At 46.2% G+C, this 20,344-nt stretch overlaps 1 protein-coding gene and 2 pseudogenes across 1 annotated transcript in view; 1 reads left to right on the top strand and 2 right to left on the bottom strand.

Annotated features, from left to right (window-relative positions):
- MRPS9 (mitochondrial ribosomal protein S9) overlaps positions 1–20,344 on the bottom strand; it is a 216,974-nt gene that overhangs the window by 124,244 nt on the left and 72,386 nt on the right. The gene's annotated exons all lie outside the window — the stretch shown is intronic.
- LOC135051919 (5S ribosomal RNA) lies at positions 4,340–4,459 on the bottom strand (annotated as a pseudogene).
- Positions 5,976–6,095, top strand: LOC135051946 (5S ribosomal RNA; annotated as a pseudogene).

Genomic DNA, 20,344 nt, shown 5'->3' on the forward strand with positions numbered 1-20,344 from the left:
ACATGACTTCGGATAACAAAGCTTATGTTATTTGAATATAATGTACAAGATGTGACGTGCTCCTAAAGAAAAAGAGCTCCAAAATATCCGATTTATGAACATTTCGAATAACCACACCATAGGTTTTATACACTCTTCTTAGTGCGCAAGATGTGACCAATATTTTGTTCTATTTCTCCCAACTGGAAACTTCTAGAGGAGCGGGGCCACAAAAAAATCAAAACACAAGATACACAACAATTACTTCACAAACGCTCATTAAATTAGATGGTTTATGTTTCTTCGTTAATAGGTGAGCATTCACTTATTGTAACAAATATAGAATGTTATACAGTATCAGGTATATTCAATTAGTCGTGGGGTTTACCCAGCAGCTAATTGTTGGCTAATTTCCCTGTGGCATGGGGAAAGGCTATTCATTTAAACAGCCTTTTTCCCATGCTTAAATCACAAATTACCGGGTGGAAACTCACCGATTAAGCATAAACTGCAGAATAAATGGGGCTTCCCCACGAGTGAAGCCCCAATTGTGCAGTTTTCTCGCAGACATTTCCTCACAGCTCCTGAAGCAGTGAGGAAAAGTACACCATTGGGGATTCATGGGCGGGGTCCAAAATAAGTAAGTTTAGATGTATTTTCTCTCTCCCATCTTTCAGCTGCACAGGGGATTTTGCCACCTTTTAATCTGTAGTATGACCAGCACAAACATACTGACAAAAAGTAGTGCCAAACAGTAGTGATTTAATTACATCATATTGGAAAATAGCAGTGTTATTCCAATAACAATTAGTACATACATTATGCTGTGAGGATTGTTTTAAATCATGTAAATATACTGTTTCCTTGTATCTAATAAACGCTAACGTACAGAAATTAGCATCAAGTTACGTGTGCATTAGTTCCTTCCTTTGTTATAAAGATTTTAACAAAACAAAAATGGTATTTACCTACCACAGACTAGTATAGTTATCAATGTGTGACTAAACTTAAGAGACATCTATGTTGGAGTGGTTGAAGTATGTGGTGTGGCTAACATAGGTGTGACAATGGCAGAGAAATTCTAGGAGCCAGCACATAAAGAGTTAGGGGCAGATGTATTAACCTGTATAAGGCATAAGGAAGTGATAAACCAGTGATAAGTGCAAGGTAATAAATGCACCAGCCAATCAGCTCCAATATGTAAATGAACAGTTTGGCTGGTGCGTTTATCACCTTGCACTTATCACTGGTTTATCACTTCCTTATGCTGTCTCCAGGCTTAATACATCTGCCCCTAAATTCTGTATTAGGGTTGCCAACATTTTAAATCCAAAAATAACGTAAAGATGACCAAGGTCAAGAAAACGTGCATTAACAATATACTGATAAAAGTACACCTAGAGTGCCTAAAGTCAAACACCATGTACATAGGGCACTATGTATAGTATATTTGTGCAGCAGACATGTTCGTATAATCCATAAACCCAAGTTATATTGTCAACTGTTTAAGAATTGTAGAGATTTTATATATATATATATATATATATATATATATATATATATATATATATATATATATATATATATATATATATATATATATATATATATATATATAACACACGAGGGGTGGGGGATAAAGCGACCAATGGTGTCTTAGAATATTTCGAAATAAAAAGTGGATCTACACAGATATAATAAATCTAATAAGTAATAACCAAATATAAAAGATGAATCTAAAAAAATTAATTTATTGATAAATTAAAGCAGACAATTACTAATTAAGCTAAAATTTGAGCAGCAAAAGATTTCTTAAAAGATGGGATAAAAGCAACAGACACAATGCATAGTAATACCAGTTAAAAATATGTTAAAATATGTAAAACAATTTTAACTTAACTTGGTATGAGGTCACTGCCAGGTAGCCCAACGCGTTTCGTCAGTCAGACTTCATCAAGGGGTAAATGTAAAGTGGGACCAGACTTCTATTTATACCAGTGATAAGGTGCATACACACGGAGCGATATAACTGAGCGATTTTGACTATATAGTCAAAATCGCTCAGAAAGTTAGTGCAGATCGCTCCGTGTGTATACAGGCAGCGATAGCGATGCGCGTCCCCGCTAAGTCGCTATCGCTGGGAAAAATAGTCAGTGCCGGCAAGTCAATTTTGGCTATGTCGCTGGTAAAGTTAGTTAAAATCGCTAGAGGCCAGCGATTTATCCCAGCGATAGCGATGTTGCAGGCGGCGGTGGTGCGGGCGGCGGCGGGTTGTGGCGGCGGTGCGGGCGGCGGCGGGTTGCGGTGGCGGTGTGGGCGGCGGCGGTGCGGGTGGCGGTGTGGGCGGCGGCGGTGCGGGCGGCGGAAATTTACCTTTCTCTTGCAGAGTTTGGCAGCGGAGCGGTACCAGTTTCAAAAATGGCGCCTCAGCGTCATTTTTGAAATTCAAGATGGCCGCCGCGAGCCAATCACGGCTCGCCGCGTCATCGCCCCGCCCCCTCCCGCTGACTTATATAAGTCAGCGCGAGGCAGCGGCTTTCAGTCCGACGGCGGAGGAGGAGCGGAGAAGAGCTCCTGAAGACGCCGTGGAAGTCCTGGATGGGCGGCGGCTATGCAAAAGAGCTTAGCAGCCGCCGCCCACCAGGTGAAGACGCCGGAGCAAGACCCCAGAAGCCCTGGGGAGGTGGCGCCCCCCCAGGTGAAGACGCCGGAAGCCCTGGGAAGGCGGCGGCCATGCAAAAGAGCTTAAAGGCCGCCGCCCCCAGGTGAAGACCCAGTTTAATAAAGGATTTTTAAAAGAATGTGTTGTGTTTTTTTTAAAATATTTTCTTTACAGGTGGACTACAGGTGCCAGAGGGCCCTTTATGTCCGGGCATGCTGGCACTTGTGGTTCTCCAAGTGCCAGCATGCTGGGGCAGGCTTGCTGGGACCTATAGGCCTCCTGTAAAGAACAATATTACTATTGAAAGGCTATCAGCCTCCCATCCACCGGCCCACGGATGGGGGGGACAGCCTCGGGCTTCACCCCTGGCCCTTGGGTGGCTGGAGGGGGGGACCCCTTGATTTAAGGGGTCCTCACTCCAGTGTACCCCGGCCAGGGGTGACTAGTTGGGGGGGGGTAATGGCACGGCCGCAGGGACCAATATAAAAGTGTCCCCCGGCTGTGGCATTATCTCCCTGGCTAGTGGAGCCCGGTGCTGGTTTGGGAAATACGGGGGACCGCTATGTCTTTTGTCCCCCGTATTTTTTAAACCAGGACCGGACGCAGAGCCCGGTGCTGGTTGTCTAAATATGGGGGATCCCTACTCATTTTTTCCTCTGTATTTTAACAACCAGGACTGGCTCAAAGAGCCCGAGGCTGGTTTTACATAGGAGGGGGGACCCCACGCAAATTTTTTTTTTTTACTTTTAGCTATTTAAATACCAGCCACCCTGTAAATTCATCCTATATATGACACTCATCCCCTTATTTAAATGAGATAGTCAAAATCTCCCATAGCCAAAATCTCCCATAGCCAAAATCTCTTGCATAGTTAGACAAAATCTCTGGTAAAGTTAGTCAAAATCTCCTACTGCCAGTTCAAGGGAAAAGTTAGTCAAAATCTCTCATAGCCAAAATCTCTCCGTGTGTATGCACCTATAGTCTCATAGTAATTATGACATCACTTCCTGTTACTCAGGCATATGTTTGAACAGAGCATAGGAAACTTCTATTTAAACTTATACAATAACACAATTTGATAGTGTATGTAAACATAATATTAGATGTGGATTTAAAAGGCAGGTTTGGTGGTGGAGAGCTTTAAAAACTGTCATGTAAATGCGCCGGCGGACCTTTTCTGCCCCACTTCCGGTTTCGGGCCGTCGCGTCATTTCCGCCCCACTTCCGGTGCGCGATTGCGCATGCGCCCGCGGCTGCAGGATTCGCTTGGAGTTCAACAGTCCTAGGATGTTTTTTCTCAGTGAGTTTCCTTGCGGCGGCCATCTTTGTAGGGGTTTGCTCATATGTAACTTCATACGGTGGCCATATTTAGGGAGTCCATAATCGGGGACATTTATCTCAATTCTCCGGTATTTTAGACATACAAATAAATAGAAAATGGGATTTGATCAGTTATGGCACAGCTGTTAATAGCTAAATCACTAACATTTGTTTATTAGTATACATTAATATATATTGTTAAAGGTATATCCAGTAGTGAATTTAATAATATCTAAAATATATGGATATATATGTAAAATAAGTATATAATTATATAAATATAAAGTGCAGGGTGCAGAATAAAAAATAAATATTTAATAGGAAGTGTGAGGCTTAATACTAAATTGACATGCTCATGTAGGCTATTTAACAATAGTTTGTTTACAGTACCTGATCTTCCCAGATAGTCTCCCTAATCTGGTACTGATCAGGCCCGACACTGCTTTGCTTCCAAGATCGGGCGAGATTGGGCCTTTCCAGTGAGGTATGACTGTAATAAACTTTTTACCATACATTTGTCAGATTTAATATCTCATCACATAATTGGTGCGGAAGTGGTGTGGATGGGAATAGGGTGCTGTCGGTGGGTAGGGGTGGGTATCGGGAGGGGTGTGTGGATTTATAATAAAGGTATAGGAGGTGGGGGGGGGGGGGGGGGGGAGGGGGTGGGATGGTGGGTGGGGGGTGTGGGAAAATGGGGGTGTAACAGGATACAACCGTGATAATCCAATGGCCATATAGTTTCACAGGAACGGAGCGATTTCGTAATAATCGTTAAATCCCTTCGGCTGGAGTGTTTGTAATTGAAAGATCCAGTACATTTCTCTGCGTGATAGTTTGTTGGCCAAATCGCCACCTCTTTCTCCCAGCTTCACTAGTTCAATAGCTTTAAAAGTTAGTGCCTCCGGATTGGAATTGTGTACAAGGTTAAAGTGTTTAGACACTGCGTGGTTCTCCATTTTATTTTTTATATTGCGGACATGCTCTTGGATTCTCATTTTCAGTGGTCTCTTCGTTTTGCCCACATATTGTTTCCCGCAGTTGCATTCTAATAAATAGATCACAGATTGTGTATTGCAGTTTATGAAGTCTTTAATCTTGTATACCTCCTTCTTTTCTATGTCCGTGAATGTTTTCCTTGCTGGGTGTAGGTACTTACAGATGTTGCATCGGCCACATTTGAATGATCCAGTACACTTTGGCATTCTTGATTCCTCGTCAGCTTTCTTATGCAGCATACTGGGGGCCAGGATATCTTTTAGATTTTTCGATTTCCTGGCCCCCAGTATGCTGCATAAGAAAGCTGACGAGGAATCAAGAATGCCAAAGTGTACTGGATCATTCAAATGTGGCCGATGCAACATCTGTAAGTACCTACACCCAGCAAGGAAAACATTCACGGACATAGAAAAGAAGGAGGTATACAAGATTAAAGACTTCATAAACTGCAATACACAATCTGTGATCTACTTATTAGAATGCAACTGCGGGAAACAATATGTGGGCAAAACGAAGAGACCACTGAAAATGAGAATCCAAGAGCATGTCCGCAATATAAAAAATAAAATGGAGAACCACGCAGTGTCTAAACACTTTAACCTTGTACACAATTCCAATCCGGAGGCACTAACTTTTAAAGCTATTGAACTAGTGAAGCTGGGAGAAAGAGGTGGCGATTTGGCCAACAAACTATCACGCAGAGAAATGTACTGGATCTTTCAATTACAAACACTCCAGCCGAAGGGATTTAACGATTATTACGAAATCGCTCCGTTCCTGTGAAACTATATGGCCATTGGATTATCACGGTTGTATCCTGTTACACCCCCATTTCCCCCCCTCCCCCCCCCACCATCCCCCCCCCCCCACCCACCTCCTATACCTTTATTATAAATCCACACCCCCCTCCCGATACCCACCCCTACCCACCGACAGCACCCTATTCCCATCCACACCACTTCCGCACCAATTATGTGATGAGATATTAAATCTGACAAATGTATGGTAAAAAGTTTATTACAGTCATACCTCACTGGAAAGGCCCAATCTCGCCCGATCTTGGAAGCAAAGCAGTGTCGGGCCTGATCAGTACCAGACTAGGGAGACTATCTGGGAAGATCAGGTACTGTAAACAAACTATTGTTAAATAGCCTACATGAGCATGTCAATTTAGTATTAAGCCTCACACTTCCTATTAAATATTTATTTTTTATTCTGCACCCTGCACTTTATATTTATATAATTATATACTTATTTTACATATATATCCATATATTTTAAATATTATTAAATTCACTACTGGATATACCTTTAACAATATATATTAATGTATACTAATAAACAAATGTTAGTGATTTAGCTATTAACAGCTGTGCCATAACTGATCAAATCCCATTTTCTATTTATTTGTATGTCTAAAATACCGGAGAATTGAGATAAATGTCCCCGATTATGGACTCCCTAAATATGGCCGCCGTATGAAGTTACATATGAGCAAACCCCTACAAAGATGGCCGCCGCAAGGAAACTCACTGAGAAAAAACATCCTAGGACTGTTGAACTCCAAACGAATCCTGCAGCCGCGGGCGCATGCGCAATCGCGCACCGGAAGTGGGGCGGAAATGACACGACGGCCCGAAACCGGAAGTGGGGCAGAAAAGGTCCGCCGGCGCATTTACATGACAGTTTTTAAAGCTCTCCACCACCAAACCTGCCTTTTAAATCCACATCTAATATTATGTTTACATACACTATCAAATTGTGTTATTGTATAAGTTTAAATAGAAGTTTCCTATGCTCTGTTCAAACATATGCCTGAGTAACAGGAAGTGATGTCATAATTACTATGAGACTATCACTGGTATAAATAGAAGTCTGGTCCCACTTTACATTTACCCCTTGATGAAGTCTGACTGACGAAACGCGTTGGGCTACCTGGCAGTGACCTCATACCAAGTTAAGTTAAAATTGTTTTACATATTTTAACATATTTTTAACTGGTATTACTATGCATTGTGTCTGTTGCTTTTATCCCATCTTTTAAGAAATCTTTTGCTGCTCAAATTTTAGCTTAATTAGTAATTGTCTGTTTTAATTTATCAATAAATTAATTTTTTTAGATTCATCTTTTATATTTGGTTATTACTTATTAGATTTATTATATCTGTGTAGATCCACTTTTATTTCGAAATATTCTAAGACACCATTGGTCGCTTTATCCCCCACCCCTCGTGTGTTATTAATCCTTTGCTACAGGGAACCACCATCCCTGTTTTATTTGGGGGACAGCTGACGCCCTATACCAACCTATAGGGAGTGTTATTTAATCTGACTATACGTGATTATTTTATTATTTGGAGTTGTATACAAGTGGCGTAATAATCTCCCCCCCTTTGTTTTCCATATATATATATATATATATATATATATATATTATAAATAAGTAAATAAATGTGACAAGGCAACCAGGATATCAGATGTAAAATAAGAATTTACTCACCGGTAATTCTATTTCTCGTAGTCCGTAGTGGATGCTGGGGACTCCGTAAGGACCATGGGGAATAGACGGGCTCCGCAGGAGACTGGGCACTCTAACAGAAAGATTTAGTACTATCTGGTGTGCACTGGCTCCTCCCTCTATGCCCCTCCTCCAGACCTCAGTTAGGGAAACTGTGCCCGGAAGAGCTGACACTACAAGGAAAGGATTTGGAATCCAGAGTAAGACTCATACCAGCCACACCGTACAACTCGTGATAACCATACCCAGTTAACAGTATGAACAACAACTGAGCCTCAATCAACGGATGGCTCATAACAATAACCCTTTAGTAAGCAATAACTATATACATGTATTGCAGAAGAAGTCTGCACTTGGGACGGGCGCCCAGCATCCACTACGGACTACGAGAAATAGAATTACCGGTGAGTAAATTCTTATTTTCTCTGACGTCCTAGTGGATGCTGGGGACTCCGTAAGGACCATGGGGATTATACCAAAGCTCCCAAACGGGCGGGAGAGTGCAGACGACTCTGCAGCACCGAATGAGCAAAGGCAAGGTCCTCCTCAGCCAGGGTATCAAACTTGTAGAACTTAGCAAATGTGTTTGAACCCGACCAAGTAGCAGCTCGGCAAAGCTGTAAAGCAGAGACCCCTCGGGCAGCCGCCCAAGAAGAGCCCACCTTCCTTGTGGAATGGGCTTTTACTGATTTTGGATGCGGCAATCCAGCCGCAGAGTTAGCCAGCTGAATCGTGCTACAGATCCAGCGAGCAATAGTCTGCTTCGAAGCAGGAGCGCCAACCTTGTTGGCTGCATACAGAATAAACAGCGAGTCAGACTTTCTGACTCCCGCCGTTCTGGAAACATAAATTTTCAAAGCCCGGACTACGCCAGCAACTTGGAATCCTCCAAGTCCCTAGTAGCCGCAGACACCACAATAGGTTGGTTCAAATGAAACGATGATACCACCTTAGGGAGAAATTGGGGACGAGTCCTCAATTCTGCCCTGTCCATATGGAAGATCAGATAGGGGCTTTTACATGACAAAGCCGCCAATTCTGACACACGCCTAGCCGAAGCTAAGGCCAATAGCATGACCACTTTCCACGTGAGATATTTTAGCTCCACGGTCTTAAGTGGCTCAAACCAGTGGGATTTCAGGAAATCCAACACAACGTTAAGATCCCAAGGTGCCACTGGTGGCACAAAAGGAGGCTGAATATGCAGCACTCCCTTTACAAACGTCTGAACCTCAGGCAGTGAAGCCAGTTCTTTTTGAAAGAAAACGGATAGGGCCGAGGTCTGAACCTTTATGGACCCTAATTTGAGGCCCATAGTCACCTGACTGTAGGAAATGCAGAAAACGACCCAACTGGAAGTCCTCTGTAGGGGCCTTCCTGGCCTCACACCAAGCAACATATTTCCACCATATGCGGTGATAATGCTTTGCTGTCACATCCTTCCTAGCTCTTATCAACGTAGGAATTACTTCATCCGGTATACCCTTTTCCGTTAGGATCCGGCGTTCAACCGCCATGCCGTCAAACGCAGCCACGGTAAGTCTTGGAACAGACAGGGCCCCTGCTGCAACAGGTCCTGTCTGAGAGGCAGAGGCCATGGGTCCTCTGTGACCATCTCTTGAAGTTCTGGGTACCAAGTCCTTCTTGGCCAATCCGCAACAATGAGTATCGTTCTCACTCCTCTTTTTCTTACTATTCTCAGTACCTTGTGTATGAGAGGAAGAGGAGGAAACCCATATACCGACTGGAACACCCACGGAGTTACCAGTGCGTCCACAGCTATCACCTGAGGGTCCCTTGACCTGGCGCAATATTTTTTTAGCTTTTTGTTTAGGCGGGACGCCATCATGTCCACCTGTGGCCGTTCCCACCGATTTGCAATCTGCTCGAAGACCTCTTGATGAAGTCCCCACTCTCCCGGGTGGAGGTCGTGCCTGCTGAGGAAGTCTGCTTCCCAGTTGTCCACTCCCGGAATGAACACTGCTGACAGTGCTTGTACGTGATTCTCCGCCCAACGAAGAATCCTTGTGGCTTCCGCAATCGCCACCCTGCTTCTTGTGCCGCCCTGTCGGTTTACATGGGCGACTGCCGTGATGTTGTCTGACTGAATCAGCACTGGTTGGTCTCGAAGCAGGGGCTCCGCTTGACTCAGGGCATTATATATGGCCCTTAATTCCAGTATGTTTATGTGCAGACGAGTCTCCAGACTTGACCACAGCCCCTGGAAGTTTCTTCCCTGAGTGACTGCCCCCCATCCTCGGAGGCTTGCATTCGTGGTCACCAGGACCCAGTCCTGTATGCCGAACCTGTGGCCCTCGAGAAGATGAGCACTCTGCAGTCACCACAGAAGAGACACCCTGGCCCTCGGGGACAGGGCGATCAGCCGATGCATTTGAAGATGCAATCCGGACCACTTGTCCAACAGATCCCACTGAAAGATCCTGGCATGGAACCTGCCGAAAGGAATGGCTTCGTATGACGCTACCATCTTTCCCAGGACTCGCGTGCAGTGATGCACCGACACCTGCTTTGGTTTCAGGAGATCCCTGACCATGGTCACTAACTCCTGAGCCTTCTCCTCCGGGAGAAATACCTTCTTCTGTTCTGTGTCCAGAATCATGCCCAGGAAGGGCAGACGCGACGTAGGAATCAGCTGCGACTTTGGAATATTCAGAATCCAGCCGTGCCGTAGCAACACTTCCTGAGAGTGCGCTACGCTGACCAACAACTGCTCTCTGGACCTCGCCTTTATGAGGAGATCGTCCAAGTACGGGATAACTGTAACTCCTTGCTTCCGGAGAAGTACCATCATCTCCGCCATTACCTTGGTAAAGACTCTCGGTGCCGTGGATAGACCAAACGGCAACATCCGGAATTGGTAATGACAGTCCTGTACCACAAACCTGAGGTACTCCTGGTGAGGCGGATAAATGGGGACATGCAAGTACGCATCCTTGATGTCCAGAGATACCATAAAATCCCCCTCTTCCAGGCTGGCAATGACCGCTCTGAGCGATTCCATTTTGAACTTGAACTTTTTCATGTAAATGTTCAAGGATTTTAAATTTAGAATGGGTCTTACCGAACCGTCCGGTTTCGGTACCACAAACAGTGTGGAATAGTAACCCCTTCCCTGCTGAAGGGGGGGTACCATTATTATCACTTGCTGGAGGTACAACTTGTGAATAGCCGTCAGGACTATCTCCCTCCCCGTGGGAGAAGCTGCAAGGCGGATTTTAGGTAACGTGAGGGGGCGTCACTTCGAATTCCAGCTTGTACCCCTGAGATACAATTTGTTTAGCCCAAGGATCCACTTGTGAGCGAACCCACTGGTTGCAGAAATTTCGGAGACGCGCCCCCACCGCTCCTGGCTCCGCCTGTGGAGCCCCAGCGTCATGCGGTGGACTTAGTGGAAGCAGGGGAGGACTTTTGTTCCTGAGAACTGGCTGCATGGTGCAGCTTCTTTCCTCTACCCCTGCCTCTGGCAAGAAAGGATGCACCTCTGACTCTCTTGCTTTTTTGAGAACGAAAGGACTGCATTTGGGAATACGGTGCTTTCTTAGGCTGTGAGGAAACCTGTGGCAAGAAAGTCGACTTTCCAGCTGTCGCTGTGGATACGAGGCCCGAGAGACCGTCCCCAAACAATTCCTCACCCTTATAAGGCAAAACCTCCATGTGTTTTTTAGAGTCGGCATCCACTGTCCATAGCCGAGTCCATAAGACCCTCCTGGCAGAAATGGACATTGCATTTATTCGAGAGCCCAGCAGGCAAATGTCCCTCTGGGCATCCCGCATATATAAGACGACATCTTTAATATGGCTAAGTGTTAGCAATACGGTATCCCTGTCCAGGGTATCCAACCCCTCTGACAGAGTATCTGTCCATGCTGCAACAGCACTGCACATCCAAGCTGAAGCAATAGCCGGTCTCAGTAGAGTACCAGAGTGTGTATACACAGACTTCAAGATACCTTCCTGATTCCTATCCGCAGGTTCCTTTAGGGCGGCCGTATCCTGAGACGGCAGGGCCACTCTTTTAGATAAGCGCGTCAGGGCCTTGTCAACCCTAGGGGAGGATTCCCAGAGTAACCTATCCGTTGGCGGGAAAGGGTACGCCATTAGTATTCTCTTGGGAATCACCACTTTCTTATCAGGGGAAGACCACGCTTCTTCACATAACTCATTTAATTCATGTGACGGGGGAAAAGTCACTGGCTGCTTTTTCTCCCCAAACATATTTACCCTCTTGTCAGGGACAGGGTCAGCCTCTGAAATGTGTAATACATTTTTCATTGCAATAATCATGTATCGGATGGCCTTAGTCATTTTGGGCTGTAATAGTGCCTCATCCTCGTCGACGCTGGAGTCGGACTCCGTGTCGACATCTGTGTCAACCAACTGAGATAGTGGGCGATTTTGAGACGCTGACGGCCTCTGAGGCGCCTGGGCAGGCCCGGGTCGAGAGCCCGGCTGTCACCCGGCAGCAACATAATCAAATCTCTTATGTAATGAGTTTACATTGTCATTTAAGACCTTCCACATATCCATGCAATCAGGTGTCGGCACCGACGGGGGCGACACCACATTTATCTGCACTTGCTACGCCTCCACGTAACCCTCCTCATCAAACATGTCGACACAGCCGTACCGACACACAGCACACACACAGGGAATGCTCTGACTGAGGACAGGACCCCACAAGGTCTATGGGGAGACAGAGAAAGAGCATGCCAGCACACACCACAGCGCTATATACACAGGGATACACACTACCAGAAGTGAATTTTTCCCAATAGCTGCTGTATCAATACACCTTTTGCCTAAATTGATGTGCCCCCCCTCTCTTTTTACCCTCTTAGTGCCAGGAGACTGCAGGGGAGAGCCTGGGGAGCGTCCTTCCAGCGGAGCTGTGAAGAGAAATGGCGCTGATGTGCTGAGGAAGAAGGCCCCGCCCCCTCAGCGGCAGGCTTCTGTCCTGCTGTTTCTGACTAAAAAATGGCGGGGGTTTTACACATATACAGCCACAGACTGTATTATGTGTCTTTTTTTTGCCAAAGGTATTCTTATTGCTGCCCAGGGCGCCCCCCCCAGCGCCCTGCACCCTACAGTGACCGGAGTGTGTGGTGTGCAGTGGGAGCAATGGCGCACAGCTGCGGTGCTGTGCGCTACCTTAATGAAGACAGGAGTCTTCAGCCGCCGATTTCATCACCAACTTCTGATCTTCTGGCTCTGCGAGGGGGACGGCGGCGCGGCTCCGGGAACGGACGACCGAGGACCTTTGCCTGTGTTCGAACCCTCTGGAGCTAATGGTGTCCAGTAGCCTAAGAAGCGCAACCTAGCTGTGAACAGGTACGTTTGCTTCTCTCCCCTCGGTCCCACGTAGCAGTGAGTCTGTTGCCAGCAGATCTCACTGAAAATAAAAAACCTAACATTACTTTCTTTACTAGCAGGCTCAGGAGAGCCCACTAGGTGCATCCAGCTCTGGCCGGGCACAGATTCTAACTGAGGTCTGGAGGAGGGGCATAGAGGGAGGAGCCAGTGCACACCAGATAGTACCTAATCTTTCTTTTAGAGTGCCCAGTCTCCTGCGGAGCCCGTCTATTCCCCATAGTCCTTACGGAGTCCCCAGCATCCACTAGGACGTCAGAGAAACTAATATGACTGATTAGTTACCAGCAACAACATAATAACAGCACTGGTGGTTGTGCACAACCGAATGAAGCAACACTTGAATTGTCAGGCGCCATCTAGTGCCTGCCCAAAACACTTGAATACTTCCCTCCCCCTCCCCCCACAGAGGTGCAGAGCAGCATAAGCCTTTTATTATATAGGATATGTCAATATACAGTGTAGTATACCAGGTTACAATGACAAGTACTTCCATTTTACCCATTACTGAAGAGCTTCAATTATATTGTAATGTCTCCACATATGATAACAACACATGGGGATCATCTCTACTGAGAGCTTTGACCACTTCAAATACAAAACATTGTTATAAGATGCCTTGAAATAGCAGTCAATCGTCCATAAGAATAACTCCCCAAAAACCACACCTGATTGGATGAGAGTCTCCTGGCAGTATACACTCACAAAAATATCAAGTGACAAATACCATGCAAGATAAAATAAGATTTTACTTACCGGTAAATCTATTTCTCGTAGTCCGTAGTGGATGCTGGGGACTCCGTAAGGACCATGGGGAATAGACGGGCTCCGCAGGAGACATGGGCACTTTAAGAAAGAATTTAGATTCTGGTGTGCTCTGGCTCCTCCCTCTATGTCCCTCCTCCAGACCTCAGTTAGAGAAACTGTGCCCGGAAGAGCTGACAGTACAAGGAAAGGATTTTGGGAATCCAGGGTAAGACTCACACCAATCACACCGTATAACTTGTGATAACTTTACCCAGTTAACAGTATGAACAATCACAGAGCATCAGATAAACTCTGATGCAACCATAACATAACCCTTATTTAAGCAACAACTATATACAAGCATTGCAGAAGAAGTCCGCACTTGGGACGGGCGCCCAGCATCCACTACGGACTACGAGAAATAGATTTACCGGTAAGTAAAATCTTATTTTCTCTAACGTCCTAGTGGATGCTGGGGACTCCGTAAGGACCATGGGGATTATACCAAAGCTCCCAAACGGTCGGGAGAGTGCGGATGACTCTGCAGCACCGAATGAGCAAACACAAGGTCCTCCTCAGCCAGGGTATCAAACTTGTAGAACTTTGCAAAGGTGTTTGAACCTGACCAAGTAGCCGCTCGGCAAAGCTGTAATGCCGAGACTCCTCGGGCAGCCGCCCAAGAAGAGCCCACCTTCCCTGTGGAATGGGCCTTAACGGATTTAGGCAGCGGCAACCCAGCCGCAGAATGAGCCTGCTGAATCGTGTTACAGATCCAGCGAGCAATAGTTTGCTTTGAATCAGGCGCCCCAAGCTTGTTGGAAGCATACAGGATAAACAAAGATTCTGTTTTCCTGACCTTAGCCGTTCTGGCTACATAAACCTTCAAAGCCCGACCACATCCAGTGACTCGGAATCCTCCAAGTCAGTAGTAGCCACAGGCACCACAATAGGTTGGTTTATATGAAAGGATGAAACCACTTTCGGCAGAAATTGTGGGCGGGTCCGCAATTCTGCTCTATCCGCATGGAAAACCAGATAAGGGCTTTTATGTGACAAAGCCGCCAATTCTGACACACGCCTAGCCGAAGCCAAGGCTAATAGCATGACCACCTTCCACGTGAGATATTTTACTTCCACCGTTTTGAGTGGTTCAAACCAGTGTGATTTCAGGAAACTCAACACTACGTTAAGATCCCAAGGTGCCACTGGAGGCACAAAAGGGGGCTAAATATGCAGCACTCCCTTTACAAACGTCTGAACTTCAGGCAGAGAAGCCAGTTCTTATTGAAAGAAAATGGATAAGGCCGAAATCTGAACCTTAATGGAACCCAATTTAAGGCCCAAAGTCACTCCCGACTGTAGGAAGTGAAGGAAAAGGCCCAGCTGGAATTCCTTCGTAGGCGCATTCCTGGCCTCACACCAAGCCACATATTTTCGCCATATACGGTGATAATGTTGAGCCGTCACATTCTTCCTAGCCTCTATCAGCGTAGGAATGACCTCATCCGGAATGCCTTTTTCTGCTAGGATCCGGCGTTCAACCGCCATGCCGTCAAACGCAGCCGCGGTAAGTCTTGGAACAGACAGGGCCCCTGTTGCACAAGTCCTGTCCTAGAGGCAGAGGCCACGGGTCCTCTGTGAGCATTTCTTGCAGATCTGGATACCAAGTCCTTCTTGGCCAATCCGGAACAAAGAGTATTGTTCTCACTCCTCTTTTCCTTATGATTCTCAGCACCTTGCGTATGAGAGGAAGAGGAGGAAATACATAGACCGACGGGAACACCCACGGTGTCACCAGTGCGTCCACAGCTATCGCCTGAGGGTCTCTTGACCTGGCGCAATATCTCTGCAGCTTTTTGTTGAGGCGGGATGCCATCATGTCCACCTGTGGCAGTTCCCACCCACTTGCAATCTGCATGAAGACTTCTTGATGAAGTCCCCACTCTCCCGGGTGGAGGTCGTGCCTGCTGAGGAAGTCTGCTTCCCAGTTGTCCACTCCCGGAATGAACACTGCTGACAGTGCGCTTACGTGATTCTCCGCCCAGCGAAGAATTCTGGTGGCTTCTACCATCGCCACCCTGCTCCTTGTGCCGCCTTGGCGGTTTACATGAGCCACTGCGGTGATATTGTCTGACTGAATCAGAACCGGTTGGTCGCGAAGCAGGGACTCCGCTTGACGTAGGGCGTTGTATATGGCCCTTAGTTCCAGGATGTTGATGTGAAGGCAAGTCTCCTGACTTGACCACAGCCCTTGGAAATTTCTTCCCTGTGTGACTGCCCCCCACCCTCGGAGGCTTGCATCCGTGGTCACCAGGACCCAGTCCTGAATGCCGAAACTGCGACCTTCGAGAAGGTGAGCACTCTGCAGCCACCACAGGAGAGACACCCTGGCCCTGGGGGATAGGGTGATTAACCGATGCATCTGAAGATGTGATCCGGACCACTTGTCCAGTAAGTCCCATTGGAAGGTCCTCGCATGGAACCTGCCGAAGGGAATGGCCTCGTATGATGCCACCATCCTTCCCAGGACTCGAGTGCAGTGATGCACTGACACCTGTTTTGGATTTAATAGATTCCTGACCAGTGTAATGAGCTCCTGAGCTCTCTCTATCGGGAGATAAACCCTTTTCTGGTCTGTGTCTAGGATCATGCCTAGGAGAGGCAGATGAGCTGTAGGAACCAACTGCGACTTTGGAATATATAGAATCCAGCCGTGTTGCCGTTACACTTCCAGAGAAAGTGATACGCTGTTCAGCAACTGCTCTCTTGATCTCGCTTTTATGAGGAGATCATCCAAGTACGTGATAATAGTGACACCTTGCTTCCGCAGGAGCACCATCATTTCCTTGGTGAATATTCTCGGGGCTGTGGAGAGACCAAACGGCAACGTCTGAAATTGGTAATGACAATCCCGTACCGCAATTCTGAGGTACGCCTAATGAGGTGGATAAATGGTGACATGAAGGTATGCATCCTTTATGTCCAGAGTCACCATAAAATCTCCCCCTTTCAGGCTTGCAATGACCGCTCTTAGCAATTCCATCTTGAACTTGAACCTTTTCAGGTATATGTTCAGGGATTTTAAATTCAATATTGGTCTGACCGACCCGTCTGGTTTCGGGACTACAACATGGTCGAATAATAACCCCCTCCTTGTTGAAGGAGGGGAACCTTGACCACCACCTGTTGAGGATACAATTTGTGAATTGCAGTTAACACTGGTTTCCTCTCGTGGGGGGAAGCCGGCAGGGCCGTCGGTGACGGGGCATCTCCTCAAAGTCCAGCTTGTATCCCTGAGACATAATATCTATTGCCCAGGGATCTAACAGGGAGTGAACCCACTTGTGGCTGAACTTACGAAGGCGTGCCCCCACCGGGCCTAGCTCCGCCTGTGGAGCCCCAGCGACACGCGGTGGATTTATGTAGAGGCCGGGGAGGACTTCTGTTCCTGGGAACTAGCTGTGTTGTGCAGCTTCTTTCCTCTGGCAAGAAAGGACGCACCTCGGACTTTCTTGTTTCTTTGTTCGAAAGGCTGCATTTGATAATGTCGTGCTTTCCTAGGCTGTGCAGGAATAAAAGGCAAAATATCAGAATTACCAGCTATAGCTGTGGAGACTAGGTAAGAGAACCCTTCTCCACACAATCCTCAGCCTTCCATATGCCTCTTAAGTCAGCATCATCTGTCCATTGCATATTCTACAGGACACGTCAAGCAAAAATCGACATAGCTTTGACTCTAGGACCCAGTATACTCATGTCTCTTTGGGCATGTTTATATATATATATATATATATATATATATATATCTCTTAAGACAGCATCTTTAATATATATATATCTATATATATATATATATATCTATCTATCTATCTATCTATATATATATATATATATATCTATATATATCTATCTATATCTATCTATATATATCTATCTATCTATCTATCTATCTATATATATATATATATACACACATACATACTAGGGTCTCAATCTCTGCTGATAAGGTACCTGTCCACGCTGCCACAGCGCTATAAACCCATGCCGACACAATCGCCGGTCTGATTAGTGTACCAGAATGTGCACGCTATCTGCAGGATCCCTGAGAATAGCTGTTACGTCAGGGCTACCTTTTGGGCAAATGTGACACCCTAGGGGAAGATTCCCATCATATCCTGGCCCTAGTGGGGAAAGGATACTGCCTGAGAATTCTTTGTGGGAAGCTGCAGTCTCTTGTCTGGAGATTCCCGCTCTTTTTCATCATGAGAGGAGGGAAATTTACCTCAGCTTTCTTCCCCTTAAACATGTGTACCCTTGTGTCAGGGACAGATGAGTCATCAGTGATATGCAAATCATCTTTTATTACAATAATCATATATTGAATACTTTTCTGCCATTTTGTCTGTAACTTTGCATTATCGTAGTCGACACTGGAGTCAGACTCCGTGTCGATATCAGTGTCTATTATTTTGGATAGTGAGCATTGAGAGACTCTGAAGGTCTCTGCGACATAGGGACCGACATGGGTAGATTTCCTGTCTGTTCTCTAATCTTTTGTGCAATAAATTCACCTTAGCACTTAATTACACATATCCAAACAGGTGTCGGCGTTGTCGACGGAGACACCCTCTCACACACATTTGCTCCATCTCCTCCTTAGGGGAGCCTTTTACCTCAGACATGTTGACACACTCGTACCGACACACCACACACTCCGGGAATGCTCATCTGAAGACAATTCCCCCATAAGGCCCTTTGGAGAGACAGAGAGAGTATGCCAGCACACACCCCAGCGCTATTAACCCAGGAATAACACAGTAACTTAATGTTAACCCAGTAGCTGCTGTTTATATTGATTTTTGCACCTAATTATGTCCCCCCCCTCCCTTTTTACCCTCTTCTACCGTGTAACTGCAGGGGAGAGACTGGGGAGCTTCCTCTCAGCGGTGCTGTGGAGAAAAAACATGGCGCTGGTGAGTGCTGAGAAAGAAGCCCCGCCCCCTCGACGGCGGGCTTCTGTCCCGCTTTCATGTACAATTTTAGCGGGGGCTCATACATATATACAGTGCCCAACTGTATATTATGCAAACTTTTGCCAAAGAGGTCTCTAATTGCTGCCCAGGGCGCCCCCCCCCCCCCCCCCCCCTGCGCCCTGCACCCTTACAGTGACCGGAGTATGTGGGTGTAGTGTGGGAGCAATGGCGCACAGCTGCAGTGCTGTGCGCTACCTCATATGAAGACTGGAGTCTTCTGCCGCCGATTTCGAAGTCTTCTTGCTTCTTTCACCCGGCTTCTGTCTTCCGGCTCTGCGAGGGGGACGGCGGCGCGGCTCCGGGATCGGACGACAAAGGGTGAGATCCTGTGTACGATCCCTCTGGAGCTAATGGTGTCCAGTAGCCTAAGAAGCAGGACCTATCTTCAGAGAGTAGGGCTGCTTCTCTCCCCTCAGTCCCACGATGCAGGGAGTCTGTTGCCAGCAGAGCTCCCTGAAAATAAAAAACCTAACAAAATACTTTCATATAGCAAGCTCAGGAGAGCTCACTAAGTAGCACCCAGCTCGTCCGGGCACAGATTCAAACTGAGGTCTGGAGGAGGGACATAGAGGGAGGAGCCAGAGCACACCAGAATCTAAATTCTTTCTTAAAGTGCCCATGTCTCCTGCGGAGCCTGTCTATTCCCCATGGTCCTTACGGAGTCCCCAGCATCCACTAGGACGTTAGAGAAACTACATTTGGGTTAAGGGGGGACAACGACGACATGTACTAAGCAGTGATAACAGTGGCGAAGTGAGCCAGTGGAGAAGCTGTTCATGGCAACCAATCAGTTGCTCTGTATAAGTTTATAGTATGCAAATTATAAATGTTATGTCTATGCTGATTGGTTGCCATGGGCAACTTCTCCACTGGCTCACTTCTCCACTTTTATCACTGCTTAGTACATGTCTCCCTAAGTTCTTTAACAGTTTTGTCCTGACCAGTGATTAATATCATGCTTACAGATCACTGACTAAAAAAATTCTATACATTCAAAATAACAATTTTGTTATAAAAATAAAACAAATATGGATCTCATACAGTAAGTATTGCTAAATTTGCGAATCGCAATCTGTCTGATTATCGCAGCGTTTGCATTGCAATACAAGTAAATAAATTACAAGTTATAGCGTCATAAAAGGCGAACACATCGTGATCGCAATGCAGCCACTGTTTGACTGACAGGAAGCCGGCATTTCTGGGCGGAAATCTGCCATTTTCTGGGTGTGTCTGAAAAATCGCAGGCGTGCCCAGGCGTTTTTAAAGAGAGTCTCCAACATCAGTGATGACCACTTTCAGCCTCTTTTGGTCGCAAGAATTGTGGATTACCTAGCCTGGCGCAAATAAGAAAATTCTTCGATGTTCCGGTAATTGCGTACGGTTGTGCGATCTGCAATGGGCGTTTTTTCTCTCTCTTTTCTGGGCGGCAACTATTTGATTGCAGCAACTGCTTTTTAGCATAAACTGCAATCATTACTGAATATGGTCCTATGTCAGTAATTTTTACATCTAAGGTGCATAAACCCTGTCAGATATTTTAGTCAGTATCACTCATTTTCCCCCATTTGAGCAATATTGACTTAAATATCGCACAGTATGTATAACGCAAACGACGGCTGATGTGCGTTCCCGGTGGTCTTTAACGACCCTCTCTGCTTGGCTGTACATGCAGGTCAATTTTGGCTATGTTGGCTAAAA

The sequence above is a fragment of the Pseudophryne corroboree genome, chromosome 2 (genome assembly GCF_028390025.1).
Source record: "Pseudophryne corroboree isolate aPseCor3 chromosome 2, aPseCor3.hap2, whole genome shotgun sequence".
Taxonomy (NCBI): domain Eukaryota; kingdom Metazoa; phylum Chordata; class Amphibia; order Anura; family Myobatrachidae; genus Pseudophryne; species Pseudophryne corroboree.